The 15,776-nt window shown below is 37.2% G+C and overlaps 1 pseudogene; it reads right to left on the bottom strand.

The window, feature by feature from the left end:
• Window positions 1-3,866: 3,866 nt before the first annotated feature.
• On the bottom strand, window positions 3,867-3,966 carry LOC122100957 (annotated as a pseudogene).
• Between the last annotated feature and the right edge of the window lie 11,810 nt (window positions 3,967-15,776).

Raw genomic sequence — 15,776 nt, 5'->3', positions numbered from 1 at the left:
TCATTGTAACCTGTGTAATATATGTATGTATATATCAATACATATGGATAGAAATAGTTTAACATATTTTTGTATCTACACTACATATATGAAATCATCCTTCATTATAAAATAAAATGGAAACAAAAGTTAATGAGGAGCAAAACAAAGGGAATTGTTACAAGTTTCTTTTTGTTGAATGAAATATGTATCAGTTTGGAAAAAAACCATCTCTACTTTAACAAAATGGATAATTGCTATTAATTCCAATCCATCTATTTGCCCATGTTGTGCATCTTCACACATGAGTGTCAAAACCAAACCACAATTTTTGTCTGTATTTAACTCACCTGTTATAATTTAGGGGATAGATGAAGTAATCAAATAAAGATTAAAATATTAGTAAGTGAAGCTATGAGTTAGAGCTGAAAAAGATTTTAAATATGATAATAGCTAATTAAAATGTATATTTCTTACTTTTACTCTGTTGTTATGTCTCTCATTCCCACATTAGGAAAGTACATAGAAGGTTCTCACTAAATTTATGTAAGTATTAAAAATATATTGAAAGAATATGGGCATAGTGTGGTTTTAGCTTATTGGGACATGTATGGGAGAGTGTGTTTTTGAAGACTTGCAAAACGTTGTGATGGAGATGAAAGGAAGGATGTGCTTATTCTAGAAAACTCGCTAGAGGATTGCTCCCAGAAAGATAGTGATGAATTCTTCCAAAAGGTTACAGTAAAATCACTTTCACAACCTTGTTCATTACTGCACTATTCACCACAGCCAAGTTATGCAAACAGACAAGATGCCTTTTGGCAGAGGGATGGTTGGAGAAATTGTGTCATATATACACAATTGGATTGCACCTATCTATTATGAGCATTGTTACATTATTTGCAAAGAAAGAGATAGATCTAAAAATATGTTAACTAAACGAAATCAGAACCAGACACACAAAGGACCCATGTTCTGTCGCATATTTGGAAGTCAGAATTTTATGCAAGTTAAACAACAGTATTAACCAAAATTTTCATTTTTCAGAGCAGTATTTAAAAGGTGTAATTTCTTATAAAATTGAACTTTTAATCCAACAAAATGAATACCAGGAAACTATCACTTGGAAGATGTGAGGGGAAGTCAAAGGGAAGGAATAAAGAGAGTTATGGAGTAAGAGTGAAGACATTATATTCAATGCAAATAATAAATTCTATTTCCATCTCTTTTAACAAATAAAAAATAAAATTGTTTGCTCTGTAAATGGATCAGAAGCATGGATTTTTTGGCTAGCTAGGTCATTGCACATCTGTATCTCTCTTCCTCTCTCTCTTTCATGAGTCTCATAGACAATATGGTTGCTCCATAATTATCCTAATTTATTTTGCTTTTATATTTTTGGTTGCATCATTTCACTTTCTGCTCTGCCATTTCCCAAATCAGCACCACATAAACAGAACCACAGAAGTGGTTCTGTGGCTCAAGTGGTAGAGCGCTTGCCTTGATTTGAAGAGCTCAAGGACGGTGCCCAAGCCCAGAGTTCAGGCCCTACAACTAATTTTTTTAAAAAAGAATCTAAATCCTTGATAATTCTAGGAACCGATCTGACTGAAATCAGTTGAATCACAATTTTCCTGCACAATGAAAGAAAAGGTCCAGGCAAGGAAAGCAACTAGAGAAGGCAGGCAGATTGTATCTGTGACAAAACTTTGTGGAAAATCGTACAGAGGATTACTTACTGGAGACCCACTTGCACAGGAAGCATGATGCTGAACTATTGCTTGCTGATTCTGAACTATTGCTTTGATCATTATATTCTCCAAGAAGAAAAATGAAATTTAATTGATATCAAAGGACTACTAATACATTTTGACTTCTCATTAAGCATCTTCAATCATCAAAATCACCTGAAGACAATAGATAGGCCTAGTTTTTTATGTTTATTTTTGGTCCGGTCGTGGAGCCTGAACTCTGGCCTGGGCGTTCTCCCTCAGCTCTTCAGCTCAAGGCTAGAGCTCGACCACTTGAGCCACAGCGCCACTTCCGGCTTTTTTTCTTTTTGCTTATGTGGTACTGAGGACTCGAACCCAGGGCCTCTGGCATGCAAGGCCAGTGCTCTACCACTGAGCCACCTTCCCAGCCCAGGCCTACTTTTTTAGATGAAAACAAGTGTTTTTAAAAAAACAAGGATTTAGGTAGTCATACAAAGGACTTCTATTTTACTACTGCATTGTACATTTTTTTCTAATGTTGGTAACCAATAAATAATGGATCTATTAGAAAGCTCTTAAAGCTCATATATTGAATAGTAACTTCTCTTACACTATATCTTGGTATTTCCCAAATCATTTATGTAGAAGGCATTGTTTCCTATTTTCTCCTTCCTAGAATAAGCTGCATATGAAGACACCACTGGTCTTCATTTTCAGTCTGTGCATTTGCATACGGAGGAAAATATTTCCTCTGCTCTCTATCAATTCACTACTCTCCTGTTAGAATGATTTAAAATAGTAAAAATGGAAAAAGAGAAAATAAATCATGGTGAAAAAACATATGCAGAAAATTCACCGGATTTTTCTGACCATTTCAACCAATGTGAACTATTGGGGAAATACATGGATACCTCATTCCCACTGGTACTCAAATTCTCTGGTTAGGCAATTCTGATGAAGACAAGGAACAAGATGAAAACGTGAGGAAGGTATCAATTGTAAGAAAATAATGGAGAAGAATCCATGCAAATTTCTTCTTTCGGATGCCGAAATTAATCGGCTTACTACAGTGCCGAGACTACTTTCCAAAAAGGCCATTCATATGTATACTACAAATGAGGTAAATACACCCCTCTTCATCGGGAAGCCTAGAGTGGACATTTAGACATTGTCCATGAGTTGGTAGCTCAAGGCAGATATTCATGCAAGAATTCTGAATGGCTTGGCACCCCAGCACAGTGCATATATGTGGAATAATACCAGAATGGATTCTTTCATAATTCATCATGATGCAGATACCAATCCCCAAACTAAAGGCCTCTTTACCCCCTTGAATATTGTTGCTGGGGATAGAAATAGCAAAGATATGCTGTATCTCCTTCTGTTGAACCATGATATCAAACCGGGTCTGAAAAACAACTTGGAAGAAACCTCATCTAATATTGCCAAAAGGATAAGTATGTATCACTACCTCTTTGAAGTTGTGGAAGGCTGTACAAATTGTTCTCCTATGTAGTAATGGTTTGGTTAAGTTTCTTAAATTTCAAAGGTGCCAGTCCATCCTTTGTGGCCCTACAAAATATTTTCACAATACAAAACAACAGCAATATCTTAATTTAAAAATTTATGGATTCCATGGTATTCTTCCACGTGAATTGCCTGACTTTGATGTCAAAATGTATTCAAGAGTTGTTTGTATGCATCTATAATGATTTCTGCAGAGTTTGTGATTTTTTTAATTTTATCTTATCTGTTGAATAGTATAGAAATTAAAGATATTCCTGGTGCTTGTCTGAAAAAACTATCTATGATTGTATAAAGTCCATAATCTATTTCATTGTCTTCTAGATATAATACTTTGAAGTCTGCATTGTTTTATAATATATAGGTTCATTAATAAATGTGTCCTTTCAGATTACATTCCATGTAGAAAAGGTTTAAGATTCCTTTTTACCTAGGTCCTTATATTATTTTATTTCTTTGGGATAAAAAGATAATGTTATCTAATTTCAAGTATTGTAAATGTTATGCTATGTAAGGACCTTTCGAAGGTGAAGATTTAATACAATGATGTCAAACTAACCTTTAATTCTATGAATTACAGGTTTTGTTACACTTGTATTTTTGTAATCTACTTTTTAATAACTGTTTTTCATTTCTTGCATTTGAACAATGAAAAATATGGAATACTTCACAAATTTTCATACCATCATTGTGCAAGTGCCATGTTAATCTCTGTATTGTTGTCATTTGTGTAGACCTGCTGCTGAAGCATGGAGTATCCTCTTAATTTAAGTAGTTAACGATGCAATCTTTATACAGGCATATATCCTTGGTTGCCTATTTCTAACAAGGAACCCTTATTGTTACTAAAAATGCTATTGATCTTATTTCTCTAAATTTCTGTGTATTGTTTGGTTGATTGCTCACATTTGAAATTTTTTGTCAATGATTATTTTGTCGTTTTCATTTTAAATTTGATCATATTTTGAAGCCTTTATAGCTAAGTCCAAAGGTAATGGCTTTTCAAGTACTTATTTATCAACTGAGTTAGCTTTGTGGAGCTAATGAATTCAAAGTAAGCCTTGCTTAAGAGCTTCTTCTAAACTTCTGCAGCTTAAAATTTCCTAAATGTGGTCTCAGTGGTACAAATGTCTTTCTAACCCTTTACCCTTCTTCCATGTAGGAACAGACCAACCAGAATATCTTACCCTGACAGCATAGATTGTTTTACTGGAACAAAACTAATCTTAGTTACAAGGATTCGTGGAGAGATGAACACTTCAGACCTAATTGTTCAGAATAGAAGGTATTTTATCAAAATATAATTGTTTATTATATCTATCATTTCAAAAGTAGCTAAAGCCAAGAAGGTGAAAAAAATGTTCATATTTGTGTTTACCTAATATCCTGGCCTGTCTACCATCCAACCAGGCAGGAACATACACTAGTGACTTTCTATCCCCAAATATTTCCATAGCTCCTGGAGAAGTCCATATGTTTCTCCTCGATATTAGGCCTTAAATTGGTAATGTTTTAATCAAAGTGTTTCCTCTTGCCTCCAGGCTGTAAATTTACAAATGGTAAAGTTTTAGGTCTAACTCCATCAAAAACTGAGGTAGAGATAATGGAATAATACTTTAAAACAGAGTTGCCTTTGATACCCTAAACACAACGGAACAATGCATATCAATTTCTTATATTATATATACTTATATATTTTATATTTATATGTGCTGATCTTAAATTTCACACAGTGAATCTTACTAGAATTAATTTATAATTTGACAAATAAATTGAAAATTATTCCCATAAACAGACTGCAACATAAATAATTAGGTTAGAATACATATTAGAATATAAAAAGTCTCAGTGCAATGTCTTCGGTATAAACTTGTGATACCTTCTAAGTGTTCTTGGTCTTCTGAATTCACATAGTTAAAAAAAAAAGTATGTTTTCCTCTAATCAAGAAGAGATTTTACACTGCTGATGTGTTTATTGTGTTAACTCGCTAGTCCCAAAGTGATTTTTTTCCATATTTCTGAAGCATTCTTACTGATTATACCCAAATTTTGCTGATATGATGCCTAAAAGCTATTATTCTTCTGTAGTACCCATGGGTCCGAGGATATCAGGTCCCAGTTACCTGCATCATCAGATAACATGGGCAAGACTTCTCACCTTGGCCTATGCAACATGCTAAGAGAAAATAATTGAAGACCCATCTCAATTTCTCATTTCCTATAATATTTCAGTGCCCCAATTCCTTGCAGGAATTTGCAGTAAGCATTTGTGAAATGTAAGGCAACTTAGAATGAAAGATGAGATCACAAAATATGAGAGAAAGTACTGTAGTTCAAACTTTCAATTTACAGATGACCAGCACATATGAGTAAACAAAATCACAAATGTCACAAGATTATTTTGAATACCCCTCTCCTAATGATGAATGCAAGATTTCAGTCCAGCATAAGTAGACCAAAAAATAATTCCTGGAATGGTAGATCCATAATTGTTCTACCAAGGCTAGGAAAACTTGACTTAGAGTTCAAATATAATTTCGAAAAACATTAATTGAGAAGACCCTTAGTACTTCAAAACACTGGTACTTCAGTAAAACTTGGTTCTGTAGTCTAAAAATGTTGTCATTCTCAAACCAATGATATCCTACATTTAATCTCTTGAAAGTATATTCCTTTTCAAATAAACTTTTTAAAATCATATTCACCAAAATAACACTTGACAAGTAGATGATAGTGACATTAAGTTTTTCAAGTGTAGGAAACAAGTTACAATAGAGTTGATTTATTTACCCAGCACTACTGCCAAATAAGTTCATCCATTCATTAAAGTGTAGAAATAGTATCTCCCACCATTTGCGTTGCTCAGTAGGTGCCTTCCAGAAATGTGTTAAATAGATCAGCCTCCCATAATTCGAACCCAAATATTAGCTAATAAAGTAAATTTCATCACATAAGAAGGTACATTTTAAAAAGTCACTAATAGTTGCCTTATCATGTGTTGCCTTATCATGTATTTTCCCTATCTGTCTAACATAGTAAGAAATATGACTTTAAGTCTTGAATATGGGTACTGATCAGAGATGTGACAAACATAAAATCTGTCTTCTATTTCTATCATATTCCTCAACAGTAGTAAATTTTAGTTTTCTTCTTTTTCCAAAACTTATAGGTAGTAGAAAATATCATCCCATGTAAAATAAAATAATCACACAACATTGTACAAAGCCATTTATAAAAACTGGTAGTTAGCTATAAATTCTAAGTGATTTTTAAACTTTCTTGTTGACTAAAGATTAATCTTCCAAAAAGATGAGAATAAAATCATGTCTAGATGCTTCACGTCTCCAGTCTTGCAAATTGTTATTGCAGATGAATGAATTATGGAAATATAAGCTGACATCATTACAAGTATATGTGGGATTGAAACTCCATGGAATGTACATAAACCTTTCAAAGTATTAACAGACAGTTTAACAGAATGACTATCAGGAAGTTGAAACCAGAAAGGAATAGTAGTAAAGACATAAAATGAATGAAAAATGGAACAAGGGGCAAGTACAGCTAGAATACTCAATGTGCACATGTAATAAAGGAAGTCCTAAATCTGAAATAAATCTTGGAGAAAGGGTTGGTTGAGAATGATAGAAGGAGTGACTCTGATACAGGAGCATTGGACAATTAGGTGGACATAGTTAATTGTAACACAATTGCACAACCTTTTGAAATTCAGTTAAATACACAACTACAAACAAAAACACACAAAAATCACATCCAAACAGCAATCCCTAGAGAGTATGTATATGAGCTCACAAAATTTTAAGCAGTTAATGAAGGGCAGTCATGGGAAAAGCAAACAAACTGTTCAAAGAAGGCAGTTTGGGGTAGGGGAGAATTTTGAACAGATTTAAATAGATTGTCAAAGGTTATAAATCACCTACATCTACTGCAAATCTTTTCTTCTGTGAGTATTCTTTTTTTGGGGGGGGAGGGGTCCGGTCGTGGGGCCTGAACTCTGGGCCTGGGCGCTGTCCCTCAGCTCTTCAGTTCAAGGCTAGGGCTCTACCACTTGAGCCACAGCTCCACTTCTGGCTTTTTCTTTTTGCTTATGTGATGTTGAGGAATCGAACCCAGGGCCTCAGTCATGCAAGGCAAGCGCTCTACCACTGAGCCACTTTCCCAGCCCCCATTCTTTGAGTATTCTTTGTCTTAACTGGTTACTCCAGTCCTGAGCTACACTTTATGGCTTGTGAAGACAGAATAGAAGAAACAAGGTCAAGAACCCATTACACCACTGGAGAGAATACAGTCCTCTATGGTTTCTCTCACATTTCTTCACTACTCTTTTCTCATACTTTTAATAAAGTCAAGTGATTTTGTATTACATTTTCCTTTCTTTTTCAGAGAATTACTGTTTGGTAATTAAATGTCAATTCACAAATTTTGATGTCTTTTTTTAAAAGAACTTTGAATTTAAATTCCATTGCAACCTTGTTTCACACAGTGAGAGTATTTTTTCTGGGTAAGGACAATTCTCAAGGGAACCTACAGGATTTACAGCAAGGTTTGTGAGGATTGTTTACTGTGAAAATGAGCCATATTCACCCACATTGCTCCCTCTCAGCTAAGTCTCCACGGATTTCGTTGCATGAAAGCATATTTTCCCAGACAATTTTAAATTTTCTTAATAGGCTAAGTTGTTAAAAAGTTTGAACAATTAAAATTTACCTGTCACAAATTTTAAAGCTCTTTTGAAATTCCTTTATCAGAATCGTGAATTCACCAATCATAATCCCACCTTTACCATCAAAAAGAGTTAACATGTTGTTTTCATGATATAGTATCCATGAAACTACTATTTTCCAGTGCCTTTGTTTTGCGTATATATGACCATATATGCTGATGCTGAGCAAAAGGAACTCCAAGATATGGAAAGAGAAATATTTATTTGCGGTGTTGTTTTTGATGTAATATGTGATTTCTGTTTTCTTTAGGAATTTCCCCTATGGTTTATCCTCTGCTGTGTTTGATTTTGGTACCCTGTGTATTTTGTATACATTTACCTTAATTAGGGAAGGGAACAGGAACAAAAAAATGGTGTGGCAAAGGAAAAAGAGCAAACCAATGCAATAGCAATTCTCACAAGACAATAAGTTGGAAATATACATTACAATGTCTGAGGAGTATTGGGGTGAAGGGAAAACTGTGAGAAAAATGAGAGAGGGGAAAACAAGTTTGAAAAGTTATGTATTCAGTACCTTACAATGGCTGTAACCCCAGTGCACATCACTTTCACATTAAAATTAAATTTAAAAAGTAAGCTGATGAAATAAAATTTCACTGTTTTGGTATAGTAACTATTATTATTTATGTAGTAACTTTTTAAAAATCAGTATTATTTGGCATCTAATTTGAATTAATTACCTCTTCTTTATCAGAGGGTCATCAACTTGAATGATATACAACTAGACATTTTTTTCACAATATACTTGCCAATATTTTGAAAATAGAATAAATTTAGTATTTTCTTATACTAAAACAGAAAACAGTTTATTTCTTTGGAAACCCATAACTTTTAAAAGTAAATAAGTTATTAAGAGGACAGAATGTATGTGTTCTTCAAAATTCCTATGACTAATAACTACTCATTTTCAACTTCTGAACATTCCATACCTGAGAGATTCAAAATATACCTGTTTGCATGTTAGGTAATTCTGCAATAGATGCATTTTCAAATGGGGTGTTACAGACTGATAAGTGAACAGAAAAAGAGCCACATTCTGATCTAGGATAAAACTATGAAGCATGTTATAATTAATTCTTTAAGAGTAAGCAGTTGTTTGTCAGATTAAGCTATTGTTTCATGACCATCAATCACAAGATTTATGCCATAAAGTCATCCTCGCCCACCAGTTTCCAACTTGTAGGATGCACCTCAAAATTCCCTTAATTCACATCAAAATAGCTTATCTCCATTGTGAAAATACACTGCACCTCTGCTAATGTGATACCCTCCATGATCTGAAAAGAACGCCACTATAAACTGGGTTGCATCATTTTTCTTCCGCTGGTATTCTTGGAAATATTATTTATGTTTATATTTTTTTAGCTGTCATAGATAATCAGGATGATAAGATTGTAAGATTACAGTTCAAAGCCTGGGAAGACTCAGGGTCTATGTTGAAGGGGCAGAATTATGCAGGCTCTGGCCTCAGGATTATCTGAGGACTGTGTTTGAGTATTAGGAAAGCTCTTGGTATGCCCGGCTAGAGAGGGAAAATGTTCTCTCTCCCTATCTCAAAACACATGTCACAAACTCCTGGGAGCTGAGGAAGTAGCTCTTCTGCTTGCTTAATCATAGATGAACAGCTGGTCAAGCATTTACCTGAGATTGGAGAAGTGGTGTGAGCTTGCTCTAAAATAGTTTAGATAATAATATACCAAGACAGGGCTAGGAAGGTGGCTCAGTGGTAGAGCGCTTGCCTTGCATGCATGAGGCCCTGGGTTCGATTCCTCAGCACCACATAAGCAAAAAGAAAAAAGCCGGAAGTGGTGATGTCGCTCAAGTGGTAGAGCTCTAGCCTTGAGCTGAAGAGCTGAGGGACAGCGCCCAGGCCCAGAGTTAAAGCCCCACGATCGGACCCCCCAAAAAATAATAATATACCAAGGCATTGTCTCATAGGTCAAGTAAAAATGTATCTGTTGACATTTTTGTGTCAATGTCTTCTGACCAAATCTTGGCAAAGATCATGCTTGCTTGTCTTTAAATACCCACTAACAATAAAGCATAGTATGCAGTGGCAATTGCTATATGCACTCTGCATCCCCAGTGTCCTGGTGATTTCTTTACCCTTACCCAAGGACCCCAAGGCACTAGATGATACAACTGGCACCCAAACAGGGACCCTTCATTGTTGAATTCAGGAAAGGATATTCAGGTAAGTACTTTTAATTACAGGGTGATGGGACAAGTTAAATCTACTCCGTACTTACATATGCTTAAACATTGCTTATGGTCTAAATATTTCTTCTTCTGACATAGAAATGTGTATTAATGTAGTTAGGGAATGGAATCCTTGGTTCCCTGATGAAGGAACATTAGATGTTTATAATTGGAAACGAGTAAAGAATAACGTAGAAAGAGCTGTTCGAGAAGGGGAAAAGATTCCTATTAGATTTTGGTCCATTTGGGCTATTTTACATACCCTTTTTAAAGCTTTGAATGAGGAAAGATTAATAGCAGACTTAAAGAAAGAGGCCACCCCTTCTATTGTAGATTTACAATTGGACTCTGAGGTTAAGGACGCAATAGATAAGGATGCATTGTAATTAATAGAGAAAAACCAAGAGGTAAAAAAGACTGAAAAGGAACAAACTGAAAGTGTAAATAAAATTTCTGAGCAAATGGAATTGATTTTATCAAAATTACAACATATGGAGTTGGAAATTAGCAGAGTGAAAGGAGAACCAGAGAAAGTGAAAGTAAAGCAGCCTTCGGCTCCTTCACTGGCGGATGCAATTTTTTTTTAATTTAATTTAATTTTATTTGTGAACATACTGTACAGAGGGGTTACAATTACATGGGCAGGATAATGCATACATTTCTTACCAAGCATTGCAGCCTCCTTTGTTTACCCTTCACATCCCTTCCCAGCTTCCCCCCTCCCAATCCCAATCCCAATCCCAATCCCAATCCTTCCCCTCCCCCCCCCATCCCCCCGCACCGTTTTGGACATGACAACTTGTACTTCTCATTGTTGCTACAGGTCCACCTGTATCCTTAAACGATTTGTTTTTCCCCATCTCCTCCACAAGTTATACTGACATCAAATATAGTGAAAGCAGGGGTTATACTGTGGGGGACGGACATACAAAGCAACAAGGAAGTAATCTTATAAATGCGTTAGAAACACACGCATGAAAGAAAAAAAAACATTAAAATACATATCTAAGGGTTCATTCTCTTAACATCACATTATCTGACCTTTTCTGCTTGACTCACACATATACTAGATATTGCAAATAACGGAAACCATGGGACCTATGTTCCTTTGGGCCTGGCTTACTTCACTTAATATAATTTTTTCCAAGTTTTTCCATTTCCTAACAAATGGGGCAATGTCATTCTTTCTGATGGAGGCATAGAATTCCATTGTGTAAGCTACCAGCACAACTATGTTTATTGCAACCTTATTTACCATAGCTAAGATATGGAACCAACCCAGATGCCCCTCAGCAGATGAATGGCCGATACAATTTTTACAGCATCACTCCCTCACAAAACAGAGGTCTCAGACCGTGAGTTTGATGAAGAAATGCCTATTTTTTTCTTATCCTGTAATTCGACCACCCCCTATGAATGGTATATCTCAATCAGCCAGATATGAAGTTGCTGCTGTTGATGATATTGGTAAACTTAAGAAGGCAGTGATGGTGTATGGTCCTTGTAAGGTCCGCTCCAGGATGACAAGCAGACTCAACCCTCCTTGCAGCAAAGTCTACACCCAGTACCTGCATTAGCTAGGTAACTGGGACAAATGGAAGAGGTCACATCTGCATCTCCTGAGGTCACATCTGAATTTGATGTGGCCACACCTTTCTCTGCCCATACCCTAGATAAGGCCTAGCCCATGCCCAGAGGCACTCTCTCGCTGCTCTTTTCTAGCTCTCTCTGCTCTTCTCTAGCTCTCTCACTGTTCTTTTCTTGCTCTCTCTGCTCTCTCTCTGCTCTCTTGCTGCTCTTTTCTAGCTCTCTGTTCTCTCGCAGCTTTTTTCTAGCTCTCTGCTCTCTCACTGCTCTTTTCTAGCTCTCTCTTCTCTCTCTTTCCTCTCTTTCTTTCCTCTCTCTTTCCCAGCTCTCTCTTTCCTAGCCCTTTCTCAGCCACGTGGAGTGCCAACCTTGCCTGGACCCAGCAGGTCTACTGAATAAGCCTATCCCTTACCTGAATACCATGTGCATGGTGCTGTTCTTACTCGGCTACCTTTTTTTAAAAAACCTAACATAAATGATGGCATGACTAGGATAAAGGGCTTAAAGTCAGGATAGCTGGGATTTCTCTGTTTTTTTTTCCCCTCTTTTTTCTTTTTCTGTTTGTTTTTCTCTTTTTGCTCTGAGGAATACCCACAGTTCTGATGGCCTTTTGTGAACCCATCTGTCTGCTGCAGACACAGCGCATTGATACCATTGCTGGCCTTCACATCCACGTCCACACCACTTCTCTACTCTGGTGAGTGAAGCTACTCTATGGTTCTCTGTTGCTCTCTCTAGAGGGCTGTGGGGGAAGTCGGGACGCCGCTTATGCCTAGTCATCTCCCCTTCACTCACCCGACTAACTCTCCTACTCATTTAATGGGGTGCTGCAAATCACATCTGAGCCGTGAAACACCTTTGAAATGTCTCCTGCGCTCCCTGGAAAGCCAGAGTGCCTCATTTTTATGCCATTCTCAGATGTAGACAGTTTTTGCTACTGCAATGGTAAATGGTCAGAATTCTGTTTATTTTTGGGCTCTCTTTGCTCTCTCTCTGCCATTCATGTCCAAGTTTCCCTATCTCTCCCTTTCTTTGTTCTACATTTTGGCTTGTGCCCTGAAGAGTGCAACACAAGCTGCGTCCCAGGGACCCCCTCTAGGTTCTCTCTCAAACGCTAGCCAATTGTAGTCTTGGTCTATTTGTTCAGGGTGTCTTTGCATGTTTTTTTCAGAAATTCGCCATCTTGTTCGCCATCTTGGCCACATTGTAGCTTAAGGATTTGGCCCCATCTGACCCTTAACCTTCCACCAAACTTACTACTCCATTCGGCTATTCTAAGGTGCCTTGCTAACAATTTGCTTTTTTCACAGGCCCTGGTAACTGAGGCCCAACCATGTGATGTGTTTTGTTAGCAAAGATGTCTAAACATTGTTGTCAAAATTTTAGGTTTTGAGTTTTGCCTTTTTGGTTTTGTGTTGTGTATTCTACTGACTACATGATTTTAAAATACTGAGCATATCTATGTTAAAATTCTCATCACATCTAATCACATCTAATGAGTTTTGCCACTTCAGAATATTTGTTGGCAATTCTTGATAAGCCTTTTTGTTTTGTGTTGTGTATTCTACTGACTACATGGTTCTAAAATACTGGGCATATCTGTGCTGAAATTCTCATCACATCTAATGAGTTTTGTCATTTCAGAATAGTTGTCAGTCAATTCTTGATAAGAACCAGGTAAGCTCTACTTATTCTACTTGATATCCTTGTTGCTTTAATTTGGAAATAATAAAGGGCTTTGGTGGCAATGATTGCAGTTCAAAGCCAGCCCGGGCTGAAAAATCCCTAAGACTCCATCTCCCAACTAACCTGCAAAGAGCCCAGCTGCAAGCATCGCTCAAGACTCTTATCTCTAAGCAGCCAAACACTGGAAGTGCTATTGTAACTCAAAGTGGTAGAGCACTAGCCTTGAGCAGAAGTGCTCAGGGAACATGCCCAGGCCTTGAGTTCAAACCTCTTTGAATACCAACTGGGACAAGCCATCCCAGCAATGAGCACCTAAACATAGCCAGTCTGGGGAACAAGGGAACATGGAGAGGAGTAAGAGGAGCTGACACATCAGCTACTTTGTGCCTGCCCTTTCAAAATTAACCAGAGCCGGGAGGTCAGGGGAAGTAAGGAGCCTGCCCATCCAATGTCTATACCTGTCTACCTATTAACTGAACAGGAATTTATATTCTTGCCTTTGTCACCTGACTTCTCTACCTAGTCACCAGATATCAGAAGTAGCTAGGGACATTTCTACAACATTTTCAACCCCAGGTCCTTCCTCTTGCCATTTATTTGCTCTCTAGTATTTTTTTTTCAGCCCCTCAATGCTCATGAGACTTCTCCAGACTTCATCTAAGGACTCACACCACCAATGGACCACTGCTGCTCACTGCCTTCTCTGGGAGGGGACCAAATTCCAGCCTTTTACCTCTATTGCCGACACCCCCTTGTCAGCAGGAAGTAGCCATAGAGAATCCACACCCTATTTTATGATTATTAAAAGGCTGGAATGTAAGGTCCGCTCCAGGATGGTGAGCAGACTTCAACCTCCTCGCAACAAAGTCTCCACCCAGTACCTGCGTTACCTAGGCAACTGGGACACCTGGAAGAGGTCACATCTGCATCCCCTGAGGTCACATCTGTATTTGATGTGGCCACACCTTTCTCTGCCCATTCCCTAGATAAGGCCTAGCCCAGGCCCAGAGGCGCTCTCTCGCTGCTCTTTTCTAGCTCTCAGTGTCGTAACATCAGAAGACAGACAGACAGCTGTCTTTAAACCTTATATTATGGAGGTTCCAGTTAACATAATTGGTAGAGATGTACTGGAACAATGGGGAGCTCATATTCAATTTTAATATTTTTAGATGGAACGCATAAAGATATTATGGAAATCTGAGGAACTTCTTTGGATTCAACAAAGTCCTTTATCTAAAGAAAAATTAGAAGCAGCTCATCAATTAGTTGAAGAACAGTTAACCAAAGGACATATTGAGCCGTTTATGTCACCATGGAATTTGACAATATTTGTTATTAAAAAGAAGTCAGGGAAATGAAGATTGCAGACTGATTTACAAGGAGGTAAGGCATCCATGTACCCTATGGAGGCTTTTCAATCTGGTATACCGTCGCCTGCCATGCTTCCTAAAAATTGGCCAATAGTAGTAGTAGATTTTCAAGATTGATTTTTTACCATCCCTGTACATGTAAAAGATTATAAAAGATTTGCCTTTTCTTTACCACAAATAAATCATCAAACCCCTCATCAGCACTTCCAATGGAAGGTGTTGTCCCAAGGAATGATGCATTCTCCATGTGTCAGATATATGTTGATAAGGCCTTAAAACCTGTTAGACAAAAATGGCCTCACATTTATATTTTTTATTATATGGATGATATTTTATTTGCAGAACCAAATGTGACAAATTAGAAATGGTGTTACAGTGTTTACCCTCTATATTTAAAAATTTTAGAATAATAATAGCACTTGAAAAAATACAAAAAGATACGGTGGTAAAATATTTAGGATATTTTTTTTTGTTTTTTGTTTTCTTTTATTGTGAAAATACTGTACAGAGGGGTTACAGTTACATGGGCAAGATAGTGAGTACATTTCTTATCAAGCATTGTAGCTTCCTCCTTTGTTTATCCTTCCCATTCCTTCCTATCTTCCCTCCCCCCCACCAAATCCCCCCCCCAAGTTGTAAAGTTCGTTTTTGACATGACAACTTGTACTTCTCATTGTTGCAACAGGTCCACATGTATCCTTATTTAAATGACTTATTTTTCCCCTTCCCCTCCACAAATTATACCTGGCGCGGACTGGCTCTGTCGGGACAACAGAGGACACCTAGTGGAGGAACTGGAATAGGTGGGGAGATGGCACAGACAACTCACACACAAGAGGAGTGGATGCTGAGTGCGATTTAATGCAGAGGACAACAAGCTTTTATAGCAAAAGTCTCCATGAGAAAGGGCAAAAGGTTACACAATCTTGTTGTAAGGCTTTGTTCTTGGGTGGTCACCAGCTGGTCGCCTGATCTTGT

Source organism: Dipodomys spectabilis, unplaced genomic scaffold (genome assembly GCF_019054845.1).
Source record: "Dipodomys spectabilis isolate Male_0828 unplaced genomic scaffold, ASM1905484v1 ptg000612l, whole genome shotgun sequence".
NCBI lineage: Eukaryota > Metazoa > Chordata > Mammalia > Rodentia > Heteromyidae > Dipodomys > Dipodomys spectabilis.
This window is presented reverse-complemented; position numbering and strand designations above follow the sequence as displayed.